At 32.9% G+C, this 25408-nt stretch overlaps 1 long non-coding RNA gene across 1 annotated transcript; it reads right to left on the reverse strand.

Moving 5' to 3' along the window:
- Nucleotides 1-7287: 7287 nt before the first annotated feature.
- Nucleotides 7288-24906, reverse strand: LOC118191083 (uncharacterized). The gene is made up of 4 exons (XR_004758518.2): nucleotides 24762-24906; nucleotides 22879-22963; nucleotides 9065-9092; nucleotides 7288-7496 (listed from the first exon to the last, which is right to left on the reverse strand). It is a non-coding gene; the product is annotated as an uncharacterized LOC118191083 (long non-coding RNA).
- Between the last annotated feature and the right edge of the window lie 502 nt (nucleotides 24907-25408).

Raw genomic sequence — 25408 nt, forward strand, 5'->3', positions numbered from 1 at the left:
TTTATGAGTAAACTGAATGCAAAATAATATATTTAAAAGCCCAACAAAATAGGATAAGAAAATGTCATTCGTTTTAACAATTCAATGCGAGTTTCCATATTTGGGTAACACAGATGTTTTATGACAACATATTGAAGGAATTCCAATTAAAAATATTAGTCATTCTCTTTTCATGAAATGACAATATTGAGAATTATTTATGTAGTTAGCCCATTTATAGAATATACAATACATAATTCCTATTTTGTTTGAATTTATGTTTTTGACAAACACCCATGTTAGAGCTTATACTTCATAACATCCAAAGAGCCCTTCGTACTTTTCGTACACCGAAAACTAAAAATATTGTTTAATTGAATATGCCTTTGATACACTAATTTAACCAGTCTAGCATCATAATTTAGCCACATTTAGGTATCCATCTGGCAAGCCTTTGTGGTGTAATGATTAGCACACTCGGAGTGTATTCGAGCGGTAAAGGTTCGATTCCCGGCATGACATTGCATATTTTTCATGTCCTCTTGCTTCAAAAATATCTAATGTCTCTACAGTGGCGCCCGAACTAAAAGTTGGTGGATGATAATTCTTCATCACCAGAATTAGGCGATTGGGTTACCTAAATCCTCAGGTCGCCCTTTAAAAGAAGGCATTTTCTTCCTCCTTCCAGCATGTCTTCATGGTGTAATGGTAGCACACTCGGGGCGTATTTGAAAGGTACAAGTTCGAGTTCCGGTGGGAGCATTGCTCATTTTTCACGTCACTGCTTCAAAAAAGTTCCTAATGACTCAAATGAATAAGAAAATTTGCCAGGCAGTTTTTATAAAATCAAAATATCTTTTCTTTTTAGACAAAACATCAATAGGCAAAATTCTTCCCCTGAAGAGGTTTCAAGAACAATATACATGATTGTAGAAACAGCAGGTTAGCTGAATGTTTCAAGGCAAACAGTCTCTGCCGTCTTTAACAACTTAAAGATTGTAACTGCTATTGCAAACCTGATGCAAGCATTAAAATAAAAAATGCTTCTCAGAAAGAATTTTTTACTTTCAACAAGCGGTTTTTACCTCAAAGAGCAGTTTATGATAGTAATTGGCAATGGCGACAAGGAATGTGACAGCTAAGCAATAAGTATTTGAAAGTTTATAAATATTCGCTTTCAGCCAAAACCTTTGTTCCGAAAAACTATAGAAAGATATAGAAAGCCATTCTTCCACATTTCGGGCTGACTTCATCACAAAGGACCTTAATGACTGTAATCTTAATGAGTGTAGATAGCACCATAGCTTAAGTGACTCAGTTGAGATTCGTTTTTTTATCCAATTCCAAATGCCTTCGGATCTGCAGGGAACCAGAATCGTGAAACAGAATCGCTGCAAATCTAGGGAGTATCAATTTCATGGCTGTAGAGAAATTACTTCAATGGCTAAATGATGGTCAATCTGTATATCAGCAGCACAAGTTTTACAACGTTTGTTCCCAAGATATTTGAAAAAAATTCGGTCCAGAGAGATTTGAAAAATGCTTGATAATCGGTATACGTTAGGCATTCTACACAGATAAAAATATCTGGCTTACATTCGTGGATTATAATGTGCTTCTACATCGAGCAAACACCGTAAATGAATTTTAAAAAAAATTTGGCGTTCAGCAAACAATTTACCCTCAAAATCATTTAATTAAAACTGGAGCTCGCTGAAAAAGCTGTTACGAATAAATCCTCTTTTTAAACAGCTTAGGGCTTTAATACGCCTCCTGCTGGATTACTGAAACTCTGTTCACAAACACTATTAATTAACCACATAGTCATAGCAAAAAACGGCGTCTTAATATGTGTGTGAAAGGTAGAAAAATTTATATTCCTCATTAGCTCCAAAACCCTACTAGTCTCGAAGAAAGAGTTTGAGTTATTTTACTTTAATGTTTTGTTTCATATTTCATTCGAGCCTTGCCATTTGGAAGAAGTAAGATATTACACTTTCATATATTTTGTAATTAACTAACAAATTAATCTATTTAAGAGCAATGGAATCTTAAGAATATTATTTATTTTACCCTTTTCACCTGATTAATTTATTTAAAAATGTATGTAATTCATGATAAATCAAATTCAATACATTCAATATATCTATAAAATTACATTCCACACTTTTCACGTTTTTAATATACAGAAGACCTATAATGTTTCCATGTTAGTATAAATGTATATTGATCTAATATCTTATAAACGCTTCGCTATTCTACATGGGCCAGCTCTATCGCTAGTCTCTACAGATAGCATTAAATCTAAATAGCACTAAATCAGAATTTCCAAATGAAATTATTGGCATCGATTTATTGGGCCCTTTCTCAAAAAATCAGTTAAAAAAAGTCGGTATCTTCTTGTTATGGTTGATCATTTTAGTAAGTGGACCGAAATTGTTCCCTTAAAACGAGCCTCCGCGAAATTAGTTACTGATTCTATTTTAAATAAATATATTTTAAAATACGGGGCGCCCCTAAAAGTTATATCGGATAATGGTCCTCAATTTGTAAGTAATATATTTGAAGACATGTGCCAAAAACTGGGCATAAGTCATTTAAAAATGGTCCCATATCGGCCGCAACCAAATATAGCGGAACGGGTCAATAGAAATATAGTGAAAATTATCCGTAGTTATGTTAAAAATTTTCATAAAAGCTGGGATAACTATGTCAATGAATTAGCTTTCGCCCTTAGGACCGCAAAACATGATATAACGGGCAAAACTCCTGCTGAGTTATTTTTAGGCAGAAAGATTACAACGCCGTTAGATAAATTATTTTATGTTCAACAAAGAGCCCCAGAATTTAAAATGGGTGATATAGAAAAATTAATTAAAGAAGCAAAAAAGAACACTGAAGTAGCACAGAGAAAACAGAAACTTTATTACGATATGAAACGACGGGTAGTAACTTATAAAGTAGGAGATAAAGTATTAAAAATTAAGCATTCACTTTCTTCAGCACCAGAAGATAAAACCGCCAAATTTTTTCCACGGTTTGAAGGACCATATGTCATAGAAAAAATAACTCAGGCTGTAGTGGTGTTAAAAGCCAGGAATGGTGAAACATGCTCCGCAAACTTTGACCAGATAAAACCATTCTATGACCGTAATAAAATGCAAATATTTAAAGATCTTTTGCAGGATCCGGCACGGCAGGCACTGCAGGCACAAGCTCCAGAGGTGGAACAACGACAATCACAAGGGCACGCCATTAGGAGGCAGGAGCAATTGAAAAGAAAGTTTTCCCGTTGGAAAATTGAAGGTAACAAGAAAAAGTAGCCGTTCCACTGACCAGAAAAGAGAGCGCACGACCACCCCCAGAATGAAGAAGGGAGAAATACGACGAATGAAAAGAGAGCCAGGAAAAATAACGGCAACTATAACCCGGCTCCCAAACGGAAGATCTACCCATCGGACAGGAGTCTACGCAGCAAATGTCGACGAATTGCTGAAGGAACACCAGCTGCGGAGGCAAAGAAACAAGGAAAATTTGAACAGCCAGCAACGAGATCCAAGCAGTAACGAGAGATAAGTGTCCCGGTTCCGCCAAGACCAGCTGCCATCAAACCGCCAAGACCACAGGCACAGGCTAAAAAGAAGGTCTTCAAGGGTGACCGAACTGGAAGGAAAAGAAAGCTCATAGAGGAAGGAACTGAAGGGCGAACCCGCACAAGAAGGAAGATAAACCAAACGCTAGTCTTTGCTACCTTTCAGGACTGGGCAGAAAAAAGAATGTCCGAATATCACAAAGATAAGTAAAACTTTATGTTACTTTGCAACCTTAAGTTAATCTTTCATTCTTACTGCAAGTGGCAGAATTCAAGACGTTTTACCTCATGTCTATCTTTATCGCCAAAAAGGCGAGAAATGAGTTGTTACCTGTTTTGATATTATGTTTTTCAATTACTCGCGAGTAAAACTAAAATTAATATATAATAGGAATGTGTAAATACTTGAATATTGTAAAAGTTATTGTATAAAATTTTATTTAAAAGATTCTGGCAAGAAAGAAGTTTTAGTCTGAAAGACTTTTGAAATGTAGTATTTCAATGTAGAAGAATTGGCACTTGCCTGGAAAAGAATAGAAGTTAACAATGTACTACTAATGTATGTTTTAAAATGCGTAAAATTAACGGCATGTTAATATGTTCTTATATACAATGTGAACTGTTATTTTAAGCGTTAAGAAATACTGTGATATGTTAAAAGTAAAAGTATTTTAACTTATTCATGTGACTGTAAAAAGAGCCAAATTATTGTGAATTTGTTTTAAAGGTTGAATGAATGTAGTTAGGCTCTCTGACGCTACACTTCAGAGTTAGCCACTTTCAGAATAGTACCTCAGGGTTTAGAGATGAATATAAGGTGTGATATGAGGTCTTGTTATGTTGAATTATAACACGTTAGTGTTTTGATTGCAGGCGGTAGTGTTGAACACTTGTACATAAACACGTTCGTGTTTGGTGTTTTCCTTTACAACACATGTCAGAGAGCACGGGGAGAGAATTAAATAACGTCATGAATGAAATAAGAATGTTAAGAGAAATATAAATATTCATGTTACTTGCCATTTAATTGTGTAACATTTCATTAAACTAGTTTTCCTTCCAGATCTCTGGAAGGAACCAGATTTCAACTAAGATCTCCTGTTTAGATGCAGTACAGATGAAAAGTAATTGTCCATGAAGTTGATAAAGTAAAAAACGATTTTTTTTTAATTTCTAGTTTCTAGTGAGAAATGTTTGTAAAAGATTGGCCTCGCGTTAGATTCCAGAGCTAAAAGTTTTTCAACAAGGTCGTTTTAGACCTCAGTTTCAAATTAATTAACTCTGGCGGGAAGTATGTAAGGATCTTAAGTTTTACTAACGTTTATTTTATTTTAAATCTTTACTATCACTTCTTATTTTCTACTTCCGGCCAGTATTAAAAGCTTTAACTTATTTATGCTAATTTATCTTGCGAACGCCAAGTACTTAAGTTGTGGCTTTTTGCCAAGCAAGAGAGAGGAAGGAGGAATTAGGAGCAGGCCGCTTGCCATAGCAGTTTTACTCGGTTGCTGGTTGCCTTCAAGACCAGAGGTTTAATCCTCTTGATAATTTTAAACGTATCGTAGTGTTAACAGTTCTCTGTACTACATCCGGCCTTTCTGTTAATATACGGCCAATCTTCAAGTAGGCACTTGTTTATTAATCCAAAGTTAGTTTAGTTAGAGTTTAGTTAATATTTTTATATTCTTACGTTCAGACCACAAGTGGTTGGTCTCTGTATTTCGAAGTCCGGAAATCATTGTAAAGAGAGAAAAATAAAGGGTTTCGTATACCCTTCCTGTGTATCTTGTCTACTTCCCACATTTATTGAACATAGCTTTAGTAAGCTCCCTGTTCCGAGTCAGGTCATTTAGTGTTCCCAAAGCAAGTAAGGAGGAACACTGAACCTGATAATGTGACGAAATGAATGCTTGCATAAATATTCAATAAGTAGTTACTAACTTCCCCTGACACAAGAGAAACGAAAATTACGTTTAACTTGTTGAGACACTGTTGTTATCTTATAAGAAACTAGGATGCAACATATATTTGAAAATACATCTTCTTGATTCTCACCTACATTTTTCCCAGATTACTTGTAGAGACATTAGGCTACTTCGAAAGAGGATATTAGGATATTGAGCTATGCCCTAGCCGGGAATAGGACCACGGATCTCTCGAATACGCGCCGAGCGTGCTGACCACTACACACGAAAGCGTGCTAAAAAGGCGGGAGAAATATATTATAAACTATGGTGCAGTTAGTGAGGAACACGGTGAGCGCTTTCACCAGGACATTGCAGAGATGGAGAAAAGATGTCAGAGAAAATGGAGCCTTTCCTTGCGGATTATTGTTGGACACTTGTAAGAGTTGCTCAGACGTATTGTATCAGCAGGTACCAAATCGAAGGCATATTTAGTACTAGAAACGCACTTTCAAACACTTATCCAAGTGAAACGTTTTTGGTAAACTCAATCAGCAGCATTGGGTATTTCATAAACGAAAGATTTTTATTTTAAAATTTATTTGTTTCTTAATTTTTACTTCCTTGTACGAAGTAAAAGAAGTATTGTTATCACGAAAAATACCGGGTATCATATTTCAACAAAAACATCCATTTTGACAGCTATCGAATGCAATTTAAGGATGTTTTTTCGTGACATCTGTACGTCAGGGCAGAATAAAGAACTCCTTTTCAACAAACAGATTGTGAAATTGATTTAAAAGGGAATCAAAAGAGATTTTTTCGCGGCATCTGTATGTAAGTATGTACATATGTATTTCGCATAACTCAAAAACGAATAGCCTCAGAACGTTTGAGTTTTGTATGTAGGACTGTTGTAATATGTAGTTGTGCACCTCCTTTTGGGTTGCAATTGGCCACATCAAAAGTATACAATTATATATACATATGTGTGTACCCACTCTGTTACTCGGCTCCGTAAGCTCAGATTTTTTTGTTCTTTTTATATACTGGTAAATTGTGCATTTCTGTGTTTTCAAAATGATTGAATTATATGTTCTTGTCTTCCAGTTAAGGTTTTTATCCCTTTAGTTAATCTGCATGCAATAGCTGTAGAATTATCAAGAATTTAGAAGTTGTTAAAGTGCGACCAAGACTAATTTTTTATACCATACCAGCCATATTTGTTTACAATTTAAACTTAGCCAAATAGTGAATTAAGTTAGTTCTGCACCTTCAGTGTCTTTTTGCAGAGTGGGACCAAAACTAAACTGTCAGTTTTGTGCACTGAAAAATCTGCCTTCTTGCCTGCTCGCCGAATTGCTTGCTTTTGCTTAGAACCTCTAATTTTAATTGTAAAAATTATTTTTTAAATTCTTTTAACTTTATTTGGCGTTTGATGTTTTTCTATAACTTTTAATTTTTAATGAAGATATTTTGAGGTTTTAGGTATTTTTGCCTTGTTGCGAAATGAGAACTGAATTAATTGAATGAGAAATATATATCTTATGAATTGCGATAAAATAAGTTTAAATGAAATGAAGCAAAAAATGCGTATAATTTAATATTCCGTACAAGGAAGTCTTGTGGTTTCTGCATCAGACTTTTTTAATCATGCTCTAATATACGGTGTTACATTTAACAGACTTCCCAGAAAATCAATTCGAGCATAGATTTTCCATTTTAAGGTATATACTTAAAATTCTAAATATATTAAAGAATTTATTCTATTCCAAACTAGAGTTGGAAAAATATCGATAAAACACAGCCATGTTTATATCATGCATTTTTATTTTCAGCAAATTCCCAATTTACTAACTGATTCAAACGGATATCCAGGATGTTCGTGTTTCATTTCCTATGTCACTATGCCTTCTGGGGCGCAGACGCAGTTACCACCAGCAAAGTTGCAGAGACACTGACCCCTGCAGCAATCCTCTTTCTTAATGCAGCTTTCTTTAAAATCTTTACAGAATGAGCCTCTGAAAAAAAAAATAACAGTCATAGTAGAGAAAGAAGCGCATTATACTACATAAAAAGAAGTTGAAGAATCAAATAATAATTTACAGGCATTAATATTTTAAAAAGTTCAAATTGGTCTGCCAAATAAAAATAATTTTCAATTACGTAGCATTGAATTCTATGCTATACAGTAACTTTTCTTGAGTACTGCACTAGAGACATATATTTACTCTCTCACATCAGGTTCAAAAGCCTTACTCATAATTAAGATAAAATAACACGCCTGTGGGGTTCCACTGTTTATCTAACAGCTAAATGTGTAGGAACCTCTTGAACAGATAAGCGAATAATCGCTTCAGTTCATGAACAAAGACGTAAACTCAAGAAGGCTTAATTATCCTTTATTTTTCAAAATAAGAATTAATGAATCGGCTCCTTTCTCAAAGCATACAGCAAAGCCTCCACTTGGGCTTGAACTCAAAGTAAACAGAAAAAAGACTTGACTAAAACGATATAGCCGAATCTATCGAAATTCTAAGTAGTTGGCCCCTAAATATCGAATAAGCTAGCAGGCTATCAAGAGCCTGAAATACAGCCGAGAGTAATAACAGCTTAGAAAGAGACGTAGTCAAAAGGCGAACGCGCTAGTCAGAAACTCTGAGCATCTTTCACGAAGTCAGTGGAACTTAAATACCACTCTTACTCATTTGCATTAAACGTGATTCTAAAAACACATTCTGGTAGGAAATTTTAATCTGAATTTAGGAGGGGTAGGAAAGTAACTTTAACTAAAGATAACTGTTCAAAACTTAGGATAAACCTTACACGCCAAACAAATATTAATTTAGAAGTCAAACAGCAAAAATCAGCGTTATATTTGCAAACTGTTGGTATTTGACTTCTAAATTAATAGCATTACTCATGTTTAAGATTAGGCTCTATGAAAATTAAAAGAAATATCAAACTGATAAGCGAGTATCCTTCACGGTCACGTATTCATTCTTAAGAATGAATATATTTATATATTTATTTATATATTCTTAAGAATGAATATATTTATATATTCTTAATTTATATATTCTTTATATTCTTAAGAATGCTTTGTATGTTATACATTAAGTGTACTTCATAATATGAGCATAACTTCATCTTGTTTTTTGATTTATAATATATCGACTGGTAGACAATTACATAAATTCTCACCCTAAAATAATCGCAAAATAAAACTTATTAAACTTATAAACTTATTCTTAAACCATCAAAAACCAAGCTATAATTTGAACTGAATATTGTCCTCTTAAGGTAGATATTACATTTCAGAAATTTGAATAACTTCTTTTCCCAGTTCATGAAAATTCATGCATTTATTAAACTATGTGTGTAAATTAAGCCCAAAATCTATCTGACTCATAATCAAACTTCTGCCCTTCTACTAATGAAACTTATTTCATAATTAATAATTTATTTCATGGATATATTTTGCTTATATTTAACATTAATAAAGTGTTTTCAGCCAGAAGTATTCTATTTAGTTAAATAAATCTCTTCAATTAATAAACTTTTTATATTTAATGAAAATGTTCCTCACCTTTCTTGCTGCTCCATCGGAGATTCATCTAAAAAGCAATATAAATGAATTCATATTAAATATTTCATGGAATACATTTATTAGCATACTTGTCTAATTTTACTAACAACAAATAACATTAAAATATAATTATGAATATTTGATAATTTTTAAATGAATTTCTATTTTATTTAAAATATTTCAATATCAATATTTTATTCACAAGTAAATTGTTTTTTCGTATAATACAAAAAAATATCATACCAAGTGAAACGCTAAACTTTTGTTGTGACAGACATTCTTTGGGCATATGCCATTTAATCCGACATAATATATCAAAATTATTGTCAGATTCATGTACCCACATTCTCATTGCGGAACGTTTAGGTTACTTGAATCTGACAAAGCCAGAATGTTACCTGCCCAAAAGGAAGGAATACTTCATAGAGGACTTTCTGAGAAAAACTGGCTCGTACACTCTCTTGAGGAAAACAATAAAAAACGACTATAGAACAAGGCTGTTCGCCTGGCTTTGACCCAAGCTAAGTCGAAATACCAGTATTCAGTGATTCGGAGGAGGGTATGATTGCGAAACAATTACAGAATGCTGTGATGCAACAGCTCGGATTTGAAGTTCTGATATTGATCCGGGTTGGAAAAATTCAGAAGTATTATCTTAAAAATGCAGATTTCATAAAAATTCGTAGAGTTCAAGAGCACAGCACAGAATATAGCATCAGAATACTTCGACTGATCCAGCGTTGAAGAGCAGTTCCATCCAAATATTATGCAGAACTCAAAACTCAATGTGAGAATATAACATTTCATCGTGTCATTATCACGTGATACACTATACATATCAAACTGCTATAAACAACAGCATCGCAATCCAGAATGCCTACATAGATTCGTAAATAAATTTAACCATTTGTTTTCCTTTTCCGTTTTTAATTCGTTTATTTCTTTTACTTTATTTTCCAAGATTTTATTCTTGTTTTGCATACATTTTCACCTGAATGGTTTATACTGAAATTAAACTGAATGTTATGCAACCTTTTCAATTCTAACTTAGTATTTTCAGATATTCTGGCTTTCTAGAACAGTCCTTGTTTTTAAGTAACGTATTCACAGTCCCGAAGTAGTGCTTTCAAGGCCTCAGTTTCTACAAGTTTTAATTTTTTGAAAACCGAAGTCCTATTCTATTATTTAATGCACCATTATTCGTCTGTCACGTCTGTTCTGAGCACTCTATTTTTTTTTTTTCATAACAAAATTGCTGCTCATTTAAGAAAATTGTTGAAGATAAGGGAACCGTCTGGCTGTTCAGAACAGGCAATAATCACAAACAGGTGAACCATCTGTCAGGAACTGTGATACAACTCCAAATTGTTTACTGAAACGTGTTTAGTATAAGTTATAGGAACTAGAATTATCGCAGCTGTTGGCACCAAACTTGTACTACAATTGATGCTCGTTAAAGAATTTGGAGTGTACCCATTCCAATTATGGGTCTCATAAGAGCCCTGCATTGTGATTTTTTGTCACTACCTTCCGTTCTAGGAGTGTGTAATTTGCGCACTTACTGCCTTACTTGAATGTCGTACCCATTTCTTAAGAGCCCTCTCCAGAATCGAGCCCTTTTTCCCTGCAGCCGTTACGACAGTAGTAGGCGCGTAAGCTTCCATCGACAGTTGATAAGAAAGCCTTTTGAAAGGGTGTCCGCCGATAACATCGCGGCAAAAACATCGCGGAAGAAAACGTCGCGGAGAAAACAACGTCACGGAGAAAACAACGCAAGGCGAAAACGTCGCGGAGAAAACAACGCAAGGCGAAAACGTCGTGCTACAAAACATCGTGGGAGAAAACATCGCAAAGAGAAAACATCGCAGTTCTAAAACATCGTGCTACAAAACATCGTCGTCGAAAATTAAAGCGGTTCAAAAACTTCGCAGTTTAAAAACATCGTCGTCGAAAATATCGTGGTAAAAAATAAAGTATCTACAAATCATCGCATGACGATAACTTCGCAGACATGCTTTTTTCAGGTTTTAATTATTGTAAATGGATATTACCATAATGATTTGTGAGCGCAGTATGTAAAGAAGGATAATTTTTATTTTCACATATTTTATTAACTAATAAATGTTTGCTGAAAAAGTAAGAAGGAAACTTAAGCATAAAAAATTAAATGCAAATTATAGATTATACTTTTCATGAAAAATTACCATTAAAAAACTTTATAAAAATGATTTATTAATGGCCTTTGTTAGTTAACTATGTCGGTTTAAAATTCTATTAAGTGCTATAAGTTGCATTAATTTTCTATGCTTAAGTTTCATTCTTATTTTCTCAGCAAAAATTTATTAGTTAATAAAAAGTATGAAAGTAAAAATTATCCTTCTTTCCATCTTGCGATCACAAATCAATATGGGAATATCCATTTACAGTTATTAAAGCCTGAAAGAAGCATGTCTGCGATGTTATCGTCATGCGATGATTTGTAGATACTTTATTTTTTACCACGATATTTTCGACGACGATGTTTTTAAACTGCGAAGTTTTTGAACCGCTTTATTTTCGACGACGATGTTTTGTACCACGATGTTTTAGAACTGCGATGTTTTTTCCCACGATGTTTTGTAGCACGACGTTTTTGCCTTGCGTTGTTTTCTCCGCGACGTTTTCGTCCGCGATGTTTTTGCCGCGATGTATTCGGCTGTAACCTTTGAAAGATATGTCACCGGAACGAGACGTGTGACTAGCCCAAAATTATGCAGAGTCACCACATAATACGGACACGAGGGCCGATAGGTTTTGGTCTAATAAAAGCTCCCGTCACCAGAACTTCGTAGCTCTGTTGCATATATGTGCTCTAGAGTATCTGCAGTTACCCAAGTAGTAAGGTACGATCCAAAGAACCATAACTGATTTAAAGAGCAATTTGGCGTTTCGCCTTAATAAGGCATATATTGGGTTGAAACATAAGTAAGGGCCGTTTATGATGTGCTTAAAACTACGTGGTAAAAATAAATTGTATTGGCATAAAGTTTTACGTTATTCGAAAGAGAATCTTTCCCTCTACGCAACGGCATATTTGATTTTTTGTCTGAGATATGGAGTGTCAAGACGACAAAAATAAGCATTTTCGACACCTTCTTTTTTGCGTTTAATCGAGGCGCCAATGCTGCAGAAGCTGCCCGAGAGATTCGTAAAGTGTTTGGAGAAGGTGCAGTGCCTGAACGAACTTCAAGAAATTGCTTTGCTAAATTCAAAAATGGAAATTTCGACCGTGAAGACGCTGCTCTTTCCGTCTGAGTTTGATAAAGAGCGTTTGAATCAACTTTTATTTGACATTTTGTCCATTTTGTCTATCGTTCTACCCGGACTGGTATTTGGAAAATTTCTCTTGTTACCATGAAATGTAATTTTAATTCAATTAACGTGGTAGAAACGTTATATCTTTTTTTATCTTATTAATTTTTTAATTAATTCTTAATTTTAACATAGACATGTACAGTTATCACTTAAGTGATATATTTTAAACCATTCAGTGTTTGTTTAATGTCTGAGAGTTACATTTTGGAATGTCATAATTCACGGAGGAAAAAGATCAATAGACGTGGATATCATCTCAATTAACTTCATTTTTTATGTGTAATAGACTATATGAAATTCGATTTTTTAAGAGTCACCATGGATGGGAGAACACATTTTGATGATCGGATTTGATATCTTTGTAAAGTTCGGAAACATACAACTGTTAAGGATTCGGCCTCCTATGAAATGAATGACATTAACAGTATAGCAGATTACAGCATTTAAATCACGTTATTCTTTTTGTTACGAGTGGATGATCCAGTGAGTAAAAAATCAGTTATCAGGCAGACTATGCATAAGTGAATTGCAAGCGACCTGTAAATAAGTTAATAACACAAGTGACTAGATGAATGTGACAAGCAAATATTACACAGGAATTCTTCAAATAAGTGAACAGCACATATGGTATATATTAATATATCCAGTTGATACTGTAAAGTATAATGCATTTGAGTAACTTCTTCCATCCAAGTTACCACTGACTTCTAGAGTAAATGTTCTCTGTAAACTCAGAATCACAATGCATAAAACATTGCTAAAATCCTCACTCAGCACAAAGTCTTGACAGGATCTCTTTTAATCTTCTTTAATAATCACAGGTCACAAATACCCATCTGTAGAAGTAAATTTATAAATTCCGTTACGAAGTTTAACATTCCATGGTAATTTTTGGCTGGGTCTTGCGACAACATAATACTCCAATAATGAATACAAATGTTAATAGTCATCTAACAGGCGGTACAGCAACTCAACTGGTGGTAAGTAAATAAGTGAGTGGTAACAGTGTCGCCAACTTGCACTTTCCTTTTTTTTCGGTCCTTCTTTTAATATTCCTCACTCAAATCCCGGAGGACATTGTACTAAGCCGTTTGTATTTATTTATTTTTATTTTTAATTTCCTTCGATAGGATCATCCAGCAGGCTGACAAGCAACTAACCCGGTGGACCAGCAGTTCTATTGATGACGGAAAGAAAATAAGTGAAAATTATATGTTCATTGCTATTAGCTTTAACACTTGATAAAATTTCAAATTCAAATCCTTCATTACCTTAATTCTACACACGAGGTAAGCAACGTATACATTATGAATTCTCATTTGCAAAAGATGTACTATATTTAAGATAAATATCTTTCCACCTTGTGCTCGGGTTTTGTACGACAAAACTGTAATTCTTCGTGTGTACTTCTGCTATACGTTGTAAAGGAAGCTGCGAAGAGTGTTACGCCGCATTTCTTTGATTACTGTAAAAGACTCACTTTTAGTAAAGAAGAGTGGGATACAAGAGATTGAAAGAGAGTTTGACGAAATATAACTGGACCTGAATCATATAAACATTTATGTGTATAAATTTGTATGCAATTTATCCTAATTTCTAAAATACTATAAAAGATAAAACTAGGATATTCATTGCATAATCATCTTCAAGAAACATCAACGAAGCCGCCAATTCCTAAGCGGGTGCTTAAAACTATCTATATGCGCTTTATATGCGTGAACCAATAATTGCAGCAATTTAATTGACTGGAAACTTTAGGCAGTGAAAGTGGCCATTATTAATTAAGTAATTCTTCTGGAAGCACTAAGATTTGACAAATGATTTTACGAGTTCCTCTTCATACTTTTTTTCATGAATTCTTTTCAACATTTTTATCATAGACAGCAACATGAGATCTTTTCCTACCGAGTAGGATTTTTAATTTTTTGAAAATAAACAAATTTCGTAAGATGCAAGTAAGTATATTTCGATGATAACAATGAATTTCTTAGATATATTTATTTTAATATTTCAGAATTTGGGAAATAGTTCGAAGTATTTAGTTTATTGCAATACATTGCATGCTTGGTTTTAAGATTTCATTTTCATTGCTATCATTGTCTCAGCAGCTAAAGTTTAATGATAAATTAAGCAAACAGGTTGGAGAGACATTGAGTATTTTTTGGATGCAGGCAAGATGAAAAATGACCAAACGCCTTCAGCGGGATTCTAACCACGGACCTCTGGAATACCGGTCCAGCGTGCAGACCACCACACCACGAAGGCGGGAGAAATACGTTATAAGGTTTGTCACCATCCTTATGATTAACATGTAGAGTCATTATATTTACTTATATACTAAGTCATTATATTATTAAGTCCAAAACGGGAAAAATGTGCATTTCTGTCGCCTGGATTCGAACTTCGTACCATCGTACATGCTTTATAATTACAATTCGAAGACAGGCAGTAAGAAACGAAGAAGAGATAATTCTTACATTTTCCCCCTCTTAAAAGAGCAGCTTGGGAGAACAGGATCCAATTAGCCAATCCTAGAGTTGAAGAAGTTTTGTCCACTATATGTTAGCGCAAGCACCATTTGTACAGAAATCAGATTTATCGAAGCAGGAAAGGGCAAAAATGTGCAATACCCTCGTCTGATTTCAAATTCCGGACCTTCCGACTGCCAGCCACATGTGCTTTCCAGTTACAACACGAAGGCATGCGGTTAAGAAGGAGATAAAACTTACGATCATGAGAAAATTCCAATAATGAAAACGAATCTCATTTTTCTTTTTCTCCCTTATTGAATGAAATCCAATTTCAGAGTGCTGCAGTCTGCCAGCTTGAAAGTAGCATAGTGTTATCATAATTTTTTAGTTTGTTTGCTTAAATTTAGGCACTAATCCATAATATTAACAAACACTTTTCTCTAAAGTAGAAATTTAGTTAAAAACTAAATAAAACGTTCATATAATTTGTTTTGAAATAAATTTGTTTACTTGCACCTCTACCTCAGAAATTTTCGAGAACCCGAAATATTTCGAATATGGGTTGATAATGGTCGTTAAAACACTTCCAGACCACGTTGGCTCAAATCTTTTAAAAAATAATTTAATTTCGTAGTAAAACCACCTACCTTGCGATTAGTTAAGGTATTTCACTTGAAATAATTTTGGTTATCATTTTTGGTCGAAAATTTAATAAAAATTTGCAAGCTGAAAACCTGCAGGTTAACTAAATCAAAGAATAGCAACCGAGAACATTTCTAGAACATTCCAAATCATTTGCGAATGCACCCGAAATATTGAGAAATTGTTTATAGCGAAAATGGAACATTTTTAGATATTCCTAGCTATGTAAAGAAGAAGTCATGTAAGTACAAGTAAGTAAATTATTTTATTGCATTTATTAATATCATAAAATATTTCTACGGATTAATTTTTCTTAAATCTCACATTAAAGTTAATTTTGAGGATGAAGTGGAATTTCTTTCTTTTTAATATACTTGTTGACAATAGGAAGAAAATTGTCCTGGCTTCTGACTCAGAAAAAAAAAAAAAAAAAAAAAAAAAAAAAAAAAAAAACTCTACTCCAACTCACAATTATATGAGAAATAACGCATTGAAACTTTTTTCTAATGTTTTATTCTTGCAAAAAAAATGTTTTGGAAACTAATTTAGCATCTTTTGAATCATAAAAATTCCTGTAATTTTGCATCATCTAAATTCTTATAATTAAAAGAATGATAACGTAAAGTATATTTTTTTTCCTTCTTTTCATCTATGTTAAAAAATATTTTAGGTGAAAATTAATTTTAATTTGCATTACACTCGTATATGAATATCACCTTTATATTCAATCATGTTAATAATCTTTAAATAGATTTAATTTCGCTTCATCAATGTTTGATTTAAATTGTTTTCCAAGCAAAGAACATTCAGGATTAAGAACACACGTGAGAGAATCAAGTATATTTGTCAAAAACAACTAGAAAGGAATAAAAAACTGGAAAGAATCGTTTCTTTATATCGAATAAGAATCGAATATTAAACTTAAACTCTATTTATTATTAAAGACACGATTTATGAATTTTAAAGGAATGTTGAGCAAGTTTTGTATCTTCCAAAGACAAACACAAACAGCTTTTTCACTTTTTTTCGCTTACATAAAAAATAAAGTTCCACTCTGGAACTATGTATTGAGCACCATGAAATGGGAATACGTAACTAGAGTAGAAGAATACAGTAGTCGTCTTTTCTATTACTAGGAAATTGGAGAGCCTCTACCGTGAATTCAGAATGACAGCATAAAACGTAAATGCACGTATCTAACAAGTTTATTGACTTATGCTCTCAGCTCCAAATTTGCAATACTGCTAATGTATACTGACGTTTAGTCAGATATATTTGTTGTCAAACTTCTGTCATAAGGAAATAATAGAATTCATGTTAGTAAAAGGGAGAAATATGCTTTGAATTATCATGCTCACATTTGGAGAAAATACAATAGTAAATAAGCTTCAATAGTATGTGTTAAATGTTATTACAAAGTATAAACGAAACGCGCTATTAGTTTGATTATATTAAGTTATAAATTTATTACTGTTACAGTTAAGAAGAATTAAATAAAGGACTAGGACATCACAGGCATGCTGGATGTCAAAATGAATTTCTAATTACGACTATACATCTCTGGAATTTGATTTAAATTCACTGCTTTAAGACTACACAAGATTTTGTATATCAATTCTATTATAATTCCTAGAAAATAATTTTCTTAGCCCTAAATGGCCTTATGAGTTAACTCATAAGGGCTATTAGCCTGGAAACTGAATTTTGCGTTGAATCACTGTAAAAAGGGCTAAATCATTTTTCATATTATGATCATAAATATGATCTTCCTGTACATATATATATATATATAAAGCGAAATGCCACTGACTCATCACGAGATATCTCCAAAACTATACATCCGATTGACTTGAAATTTTGCATAGTTATTCATTCCACGATGTAGACGAACATTAAGAACGGATTTTACGTAACTCCTGTCCAAAATGGATTTTTGTTATACAGTAGAATTTTCTCATAAATTTGGTTTCCAAATCCAAGTTCAGAATTTTTTTTATTGTTGCCAAAACTAGATATGAAATACAATGTCGCCAGTGAATGCATTTTCCTTTAAAATTATTAAATTGGTAAATAACTTGCGTCTATTCAATGAATGCAAACAACATTTAAATGATAAGGATATTAATAACATTTATATTTAACTTTTATCATAAGTTTCATGAAAATAAATGTTATTGAATTTGTTATCAAATTTTTTAATCAACTATAATGATTTGTTCTATATTTTTTATGTATGGCAATTTTTCTAAATAACATCATTCCTATTTTTCATCACAATAATTTATTTCTCTTAATAATAACATTTATTTTTTTGAAACTTATGATAACAGTTAAATATATATAAACATTAGTTTTATGTCGCCAATTTTTCGTGGTGTAGGCCTGCTGGGAATCCCGCCATGTTAAGTAATGGGGACGCATCCCAATACACAGTACCTCATGGGTGATGTGGAAATCTGTGTATGGCACATTCACTGACTGGAACTATTTTTCCCGACTTAAAATTAAAAAAAAATTACATTAATTATGAATTCGAAATTACATTTCTTCCATATAAGAAGTCTAGAATCACATTCAAATAGTGTGTCCAGCAAAGCGGGTGGGTATCAGCGAGTTATTTTAAAAGAAATTAAATAAGGGAGAATGTGCATGAATGTAAGTATGCTTCCGTCATTGTGGAAAAAAGACGGTACCTAGAGCCATCAAATTTTGAATAATGTTATCTTCCACCCGAACATGTGCACCTGTTATCCCGAATTTTGAAATTCGAATTTCTTTTATTATTTATTCGACATTATGTGAAACTTTGTAGAGACATTAGGATTTTTTGGAGGCCGGAGAGATGAAAAATTAGCAAAGCCTTCGCCTGGAATCGAACCGCGGACCTCTCAATTACGCGCTGAGCGTGCAGACCACTACACCACGAAGGCTCTCTAAGAAGGCGGAAGAAATACCTCATACACTCCCCCTTTTTAAGGGCGACTGGGTATTTTAGCGGACCCAATCGCCAAATCCTGGGTGAGCAGAATCATTATCCAACACCCTTTTACTTCGGGCGCCACTCTAGAGACATTAGGTATTTTTTTGAAGATGATGGTGTATTTTTGGTGTATTTTAATTATGGCAAAGCACACGAGGGCTATCTGCCTAAACGGAGGGATGCCTTTCGTGGAGGACTTTCTAAGGGAAACTGGCTCGTATACAGGTTACACATGGGGAAAACCACGAAAATGCCCATGCAGTCAGCCCGCCCGCGGGATTTGAACCTCAGACCGAACTACCAGTGTTCAGCGTCTTTACCGCTAGGCCGCTGGTGGGCCTTTGAAGATGATGAAAAATTAACAACGCCTTCACCGGATATCGAACCGCGGACCTCTGGAATACCGGCCCAGTGTGCAGACCACCACACCACGAAGGCACGCCAAGAAGGTGAGAGAAATACCTTATAACTTATATAAATAGAATTTTTGATTAACGAACTCAGCAATTTTAACGCGAGCAGTGGCAACAATGGACGGAAAATAAAGATTTTTAATCTCCAGCACCCGAGACTGTCTATCGAAAATTCTATTCTATTAATAAATATTTTCTGACACTGATGTTGAATTCAAATTTATGTGATTTACGTGCGATGACTGTGCTATTTAATAAATAAAAGTAACACACAAACCATTCAAGAAACGCCCTTTCGGGCGTAATATAAAATTTGAAAGGCTTCAAATATTTCTTACGAACTCTTTTTTTGTACCTTTTGTCCGGTCAAATTGTGTCAAGAAGAAGCTAAATTGGTTATAAGAAGGAAAATAATTGTTTCAAAACTTAGTCAATTACTCTAATTTTCCCATTTGTAATATAGTTAGTAATTTATTATATTTGTAATATAGTTAGTAATTTATTATATTTGTAATACAGTTTTCAAACAAATATAATTTTTTAGACTTGCGGCCTAAATTTAAATGAGATATAAATTTACGATTATTTGTAACGTTAAAAGTAATATTACGGTACGGTACAGGAATTCAGTTTAGAGAAGAAAAGCTTTTTCATGCTCATAACTTCTCATACATCTAGAAGAATATTAACAAACTCTATAAATCAGTCAGACATAGTTATTGGCATATCTTAAGTTTGGATTATAAATTTTTATAATACAATTAACTAAATTTACTAATTAAATTACCGTGAGCTAAACTTACGAGTGGAGTTTCTATAGATACACTGTACATATATGGATTCATAAATTCGTTTAGAATTAATACCATTTAAAGTAGTAAAAAATAAATATTTTTTTGCTAATATAATGGAAGAAATAAGCATTTTTACTTATTTGTGCGAAGTAAAGGAAGTACTCTAAACGCGAACAATTTCGGCTATCATATTAGTACGAAAATGTCCATTTTGATAACTTTCGAATCCTTAGAACGATATTTTTTGCGTGACATCTGTACCTACGCATAGCATAAAATTACTCTCTTTTTTAAAACCGATTATAAAATGGATTTCGAATGGATTCAGAAGAGATTCTTTTTTCGTGATGTCTGCAAATACGCACGTACATTTGCCTCCCCCCCCCGAAAAAAAAAAAAGAAGGACAGTCTATTTCTCCTGCTCTACTGGGCCGTTTGAAGAAATTCAACTTGCGTATTTCATGTCTCGAAAGCGCGACTTGGGATATATATTAGATTTATATATCGCATTGTTTTAATATAGGTATTTTGACACAAAATCGGACATTCTCTGGAATGGCATGCCAGTTTGTTTACATATTTCGATTCTAAGACTTAAATTATGCCGAACTGTCAAGCTTTGAAAAAATCGCACGAGTAGTTTTTTAAAAATTAGCTCTCAAAATTTTATTTCTACAATGTTAATTAAATTTGATAAATATATTTTTTATTAAACTTATTTGATTCTTCCTTCCATATTTCAAAATTTAGGTTCCTTCCAAATACAATTCGCCTACTTTTTATGATTTATTTTTAAAATTTGTATTTTTAAATAATTTTTATAAATTTTTCGACAAAACATCTTAATCATAAGCTATAAAAATTTTGCCGTCATCTTAAAATAGATGTATTTCTAAGCATACCTGCAAAACATTGGAGCTTTATATTCAAAATTTTCTAAGATATATGTGAATTTACATTTTGGGACATTTTGAAATTTGGTGTATTCGATAATAACGAAAATGCTGTTTATGCACTTTGTTAAAATGATTTGAAATTATAAACGATGACTCTTTTTCCGCTCGAGCACAATCAAAAAGAGGAAAGGAAAATAGGCTGCTGTAAATTAAGATGTTCTCTAAGTGAATTATTCTTGGCTCAAACTGAAAACACCAAAACTTACAAAATTTAATATCTAGGCATAATTTGAGTCATAGAATCGACATATGGAAAAAAAATATTATATGTTATTTCAGATCGGCCTATAAAACTGCCCCCTTTTTTTTCGAAGTACATGTACGTATTTATTTCACAGGAATCAAAAATGACTAGGCTTAGAATATTGAAATTTTGTGTATGGGACAGCAATAACATGTAGTTGTGTACTACCCTTTTTCGTTGCAATCTACTATACTAAACATATAAATATATATATATGTATATTGCCATTCAAATTCCCGTCTCGGCTAGCTTATTTTTTGATCCTCATATGCTGGTAAATTGAGCCTTTTTTTTTTTTTTTTTTTTTGCTTTAAAAGTGATTGAATTGCGTTGATTTTATGTTTCTCTTAAACTTTTAGGGCTTTTAGGTAATCTGCATGCAATTGTTGTAGAATTACCAAAAATTTAAAAGTTTAAGTGTTACTTAGCCGAAGGAGGTGAGCATTTGTTTACTTTTGGTGCCCCAACTTTAGTAATTTCTTCCCCCCCCCAGAATGAGCAAAATTTACCTTCTAGTTTTGTGCACCAATAATTTTATATTTCGCTTGTCGAATTGCTTAATTTTGCTTAGAAACTCTATTGTTACTTGTAAAAATTGTGTTCTTTAACTGTTTATAACAACTGCATTTAGTGTTTTAGGTTTTTCTGTATTTTACAATTTTTAACCTTTAACAGGGAGCTGATACATATATGCCCAGCGCGCTGACTACTTTAAATGTGTCTCAAGAAATTTCTTTAAGTTACGGAGATTTAAAATTTACTCTTTAATATGGAGAAGGGGAAGTGTAAGATTTGCTGACCTGTTTTTCGGCTCCTTCCTGTAAAAATAGCTGGGCCTAATACATAAATATGTCTTCCCCGTAGCACAAAGGTAAAAGTTTTAATGATCTCAGACTTTTTGATGGATTTTTAACTTGCCGCAAAGTGACAGCTGCATTGATTGAACTAGAAATATATATGAAGGTTGAGGAAATAAAAATAAGTGCAAAAATAAAAATCAAAAGCAAAAATGTGCTTAATTTGAAACTTCCGTTAACGGAAGTCATGTGGTGGGCACGAAAAACGAAATATAAATTTTCTTAATGCTATCACAGAGGAAGTAAGCTTTTACTTAATCGTGGGGATGTGAATTTTAATGGGTTTTGTATAGTTTTCAACAGCATTGCTGCATATTACAGAGCAAGATTTATAAGGTATTTCTCCCCTTCCCTGGCGTGCCTTCGTGGTGTAACGGTAGTACGCTGGGCCAGTATTCCAGAGGTCCGTGGTTCGATTCCCGGCGAAGGCGGTTGCATATTTTTCATCTTTTCTGCTTCCAATTAACCTAATGACTCTAAAAGTGGCGCCCGAACTAAAAGGGTTGTCGATGATGAATCTCCGTACCCAGGATTTGGCGACTAGGTCCCCTAAAACCCTAGTCGCCATTTAAAAAGGAGAGTATATAAGGTATTTCTCCCACTTTCCCTAGCGTGCCTTCGTGGTGTAACGGCAGCACGCTGGGCCGGTATTCCAGAGGTCCGTGTTTCGATTCCCGGTGAAGGCGGTTGTATATTTTTCATCTTTTCTGTTTCCAATTAACCTAATGACTCTACAGATTAACTAAAAAAATTAAATTGCATTCTTTACAATTCTTTAGAATGGATTTCCGGAATATGTGTAAGTATTATTTTAGTCTACTGAGGTGATAATGTTTTCAGTAATAATTTTTACTTCATGAAGATTTACTTCTATATTATTTTACAAGAACATTTTTACCTTAGGTTTCTTCAACCACTTTGTTTTCCGTGATAAAAGACCGATTGTGCTCTCAGAAGTGTAGAAATGTAATATGATATCATTTTATCACTTACGTATTAGCAAATGTTAATATTATTGTCTTGATTGTCTTACAGCTGCTAAAACTGAGTATTCCCTAGCATAATGTCTTAATAATTTTGAGGTATTTAATTTTTTGTCTTACCTTTCGCTGGAGAAGCGAGAGAAGTTGCAACGACGAAAAGGACAACAGCAAAAATCAGCAGCTTCATATTTAGGCCTTCTGAGATCTGAAATGAGCAATGTTCTGTCAGAATGCTAAACTGCAAAATCTTCTAAAAATCTTTGTAATTATGCATTGTTTGCTTTTCTGCATTACGCTCAAATAGTTTGGTTTCATTTTTAACAAAGAAATGCTGAGATAATGAAAATAAATTCGGAACATTCAAGTTATACAGAAATGTAAAACGCAATTAAAGGTTCCAGTGTCCTTCTTTCAGAAATGGTGTTCTTTCAGGTTTCTTCTTTCTTCTTTCAGGCTTAGGAAAAGCGAATAGTTAAAAACGAACTGCTAGTGTTAAACCTAAAATTTAAAAAAGTATGTGACATGTTTTTTGGAGAATTTTATCCAGTTTATTGTTAAGACACTTATTTGTGCACAAGAATAAGTGATCAAACTCCGGCATTTAAAGGAATTTAATTACATAAACTTTTAAGCCAAATTTATATAAACGAAAAATATAACAAAGCGATTAAATTCGTTTATAAATTATATGCATATAATCCTTTTAGTTTTTTTAAAAGATACTTGCTCTTATTGAAAGTAATCAGAATATTTTCTTGTAATACTAATTTTATCGTAGACTGGAGGGGGGAAATAGGGGATGGACATTTCTATATCTCCCATTCTACGGGGCCGATTGACGAAATTCAAGCTGTGATTTTCATTTCTAGAGGGCGCGACTTAGGATATATACTAGATTTATACATAGCATTGGTCTAATATAGGTATTTTGACACAAAATCAGACTTTTTCTGAAATGACATGTCATTTTTTTCCATATTTCGATTCTACGATTCAAATTATGCTTAAATATTAAATTTTGTAAAATTTGCTGCAAAAATTTATCTTGGCGCATTTTTTCAGTTTGCACCAAGAAAGGTAAACTTCTTACAGTTCTTCTTCAAGTGCACCAAAAATGGCTAATACTCGGCCAACTCTTTAATTTATAACAGCCTATTTTCCTTTCCTTTTTTTCAATGTAAACGAGCGAAAAAAGTCATCATTCTTACTTTCAAATAATTTTAACAATATGCATAAACCACATTTGGAGTTATTATCGCTTATGACTATATGCCAAATTTCAAGACACTCCAATATGTAAATTCAGATATATCTTAAATTTTGAATAAAGTACTCTGGTTTTTTCAGGTGTGCCTAGAAATATATCAACTTTAAGATGATGTTAAAAACAATCATTTCAAAAATGAAAGTTCTTTATGGATATATATAAAATATTAATAATTGCAACAATTGATAAAATGCTTAACATGTTGTTAAACTTAATCAAAATTAAATTAAGAATTTATCAGTAGAAAATAAAAATGCAAATTAGTAATGTAATCAAAAAATAAAAATGCATATTAGTAATGTAATCGAAATAAAAACTAAAATTAATCTTCTTTGTCTGAAACCTGAATTCAGAACTCTTCAGGGAAAATGAATTAAAGTTTCAAAAGAGTCGATTAATATGTCTCGAATACATGTTTCGTTCTTCTGAATCATTTGAGATTAAAAAAAGATAAAAGATTCAAATAAATTTTCAAAAAACATTAAAATTCAATTAAAATTGAAAGACCGAATCTCAAATGTATTCAGAATTTTCCCTACACTTATTCGATCACTTGAAAAAGTTAAAATGAATAATCTTGCAGCCGATGCAAGACGGTTAATTTTAGTTTTTGTCACATTACTTTGTTTTACATATTTATATCAAACTAGAGATAGATTGAAAAACTAGAATGATTATAAGTAATAACTGTATATAATATTTGTTTTGATTAAAGGATATACAAAATATAACTCACCAGTCTTACTCAAAATTTGATTTTCTTCGAAACAGAATTTGTTTGAAACTTTGAAGCAGATAAGTCTTATATAGGTAAGAATTAAGCATTAAAACTATTGTGTTTGCCAGATATGAGAAAAGAGGTCATTTTTTAAATCCACTTTAAACATCTGTTATTTTTAACAGTTTGACATCCTTAAGACTCTCCTATTAGTTTGAGTCAAGGTTTTGAGCTTTCGAAATGAATACGATGGCAGATACATCTGTTATATGACAATTGATTGAAACAAATATGACTTTAGATTAAAAATATCAATCACGAAATTTCTAGGTAAGAAATGAGAGGATGATAGTTTCATTTGTTGATCTTTTCAATGAACTCAGAGACTATTGTTATAGAGTTACATGTTATCTTTATAACATTTCTCTGACAGTCATAAAAGCTCTAAGCATACTGTACTTATATTTATACGACAGTATGATTAATAATAACACATAATTCAGTTAAATTCGAACAATCGTTAGAATGTTTCCTACTTACGAATTGCTTAATTTTTTGCAACCCTGTGAAAAAAGCAAAATTCAATAGAAGAGGATTAAATTATCAGCAGAGGTTTCCGATAATTGCTTATTATTTACAGATGAGTTTTATATTTTGTCTTTCTA

Source organism: Stegodyphus dumicola, chromosome 5 (assembly GCF_044657685.1).
Source record: "Stegodyphus dumicola isolate Sdum_Otavi_A_Nest chromosome 5, ASM4465768v1".
NCBI lineage: Eukaryota > Metazoa > Arthropoda > Arachnida > Araneae > Eresidae > Stegodyphus > Stegodyphus dumicola.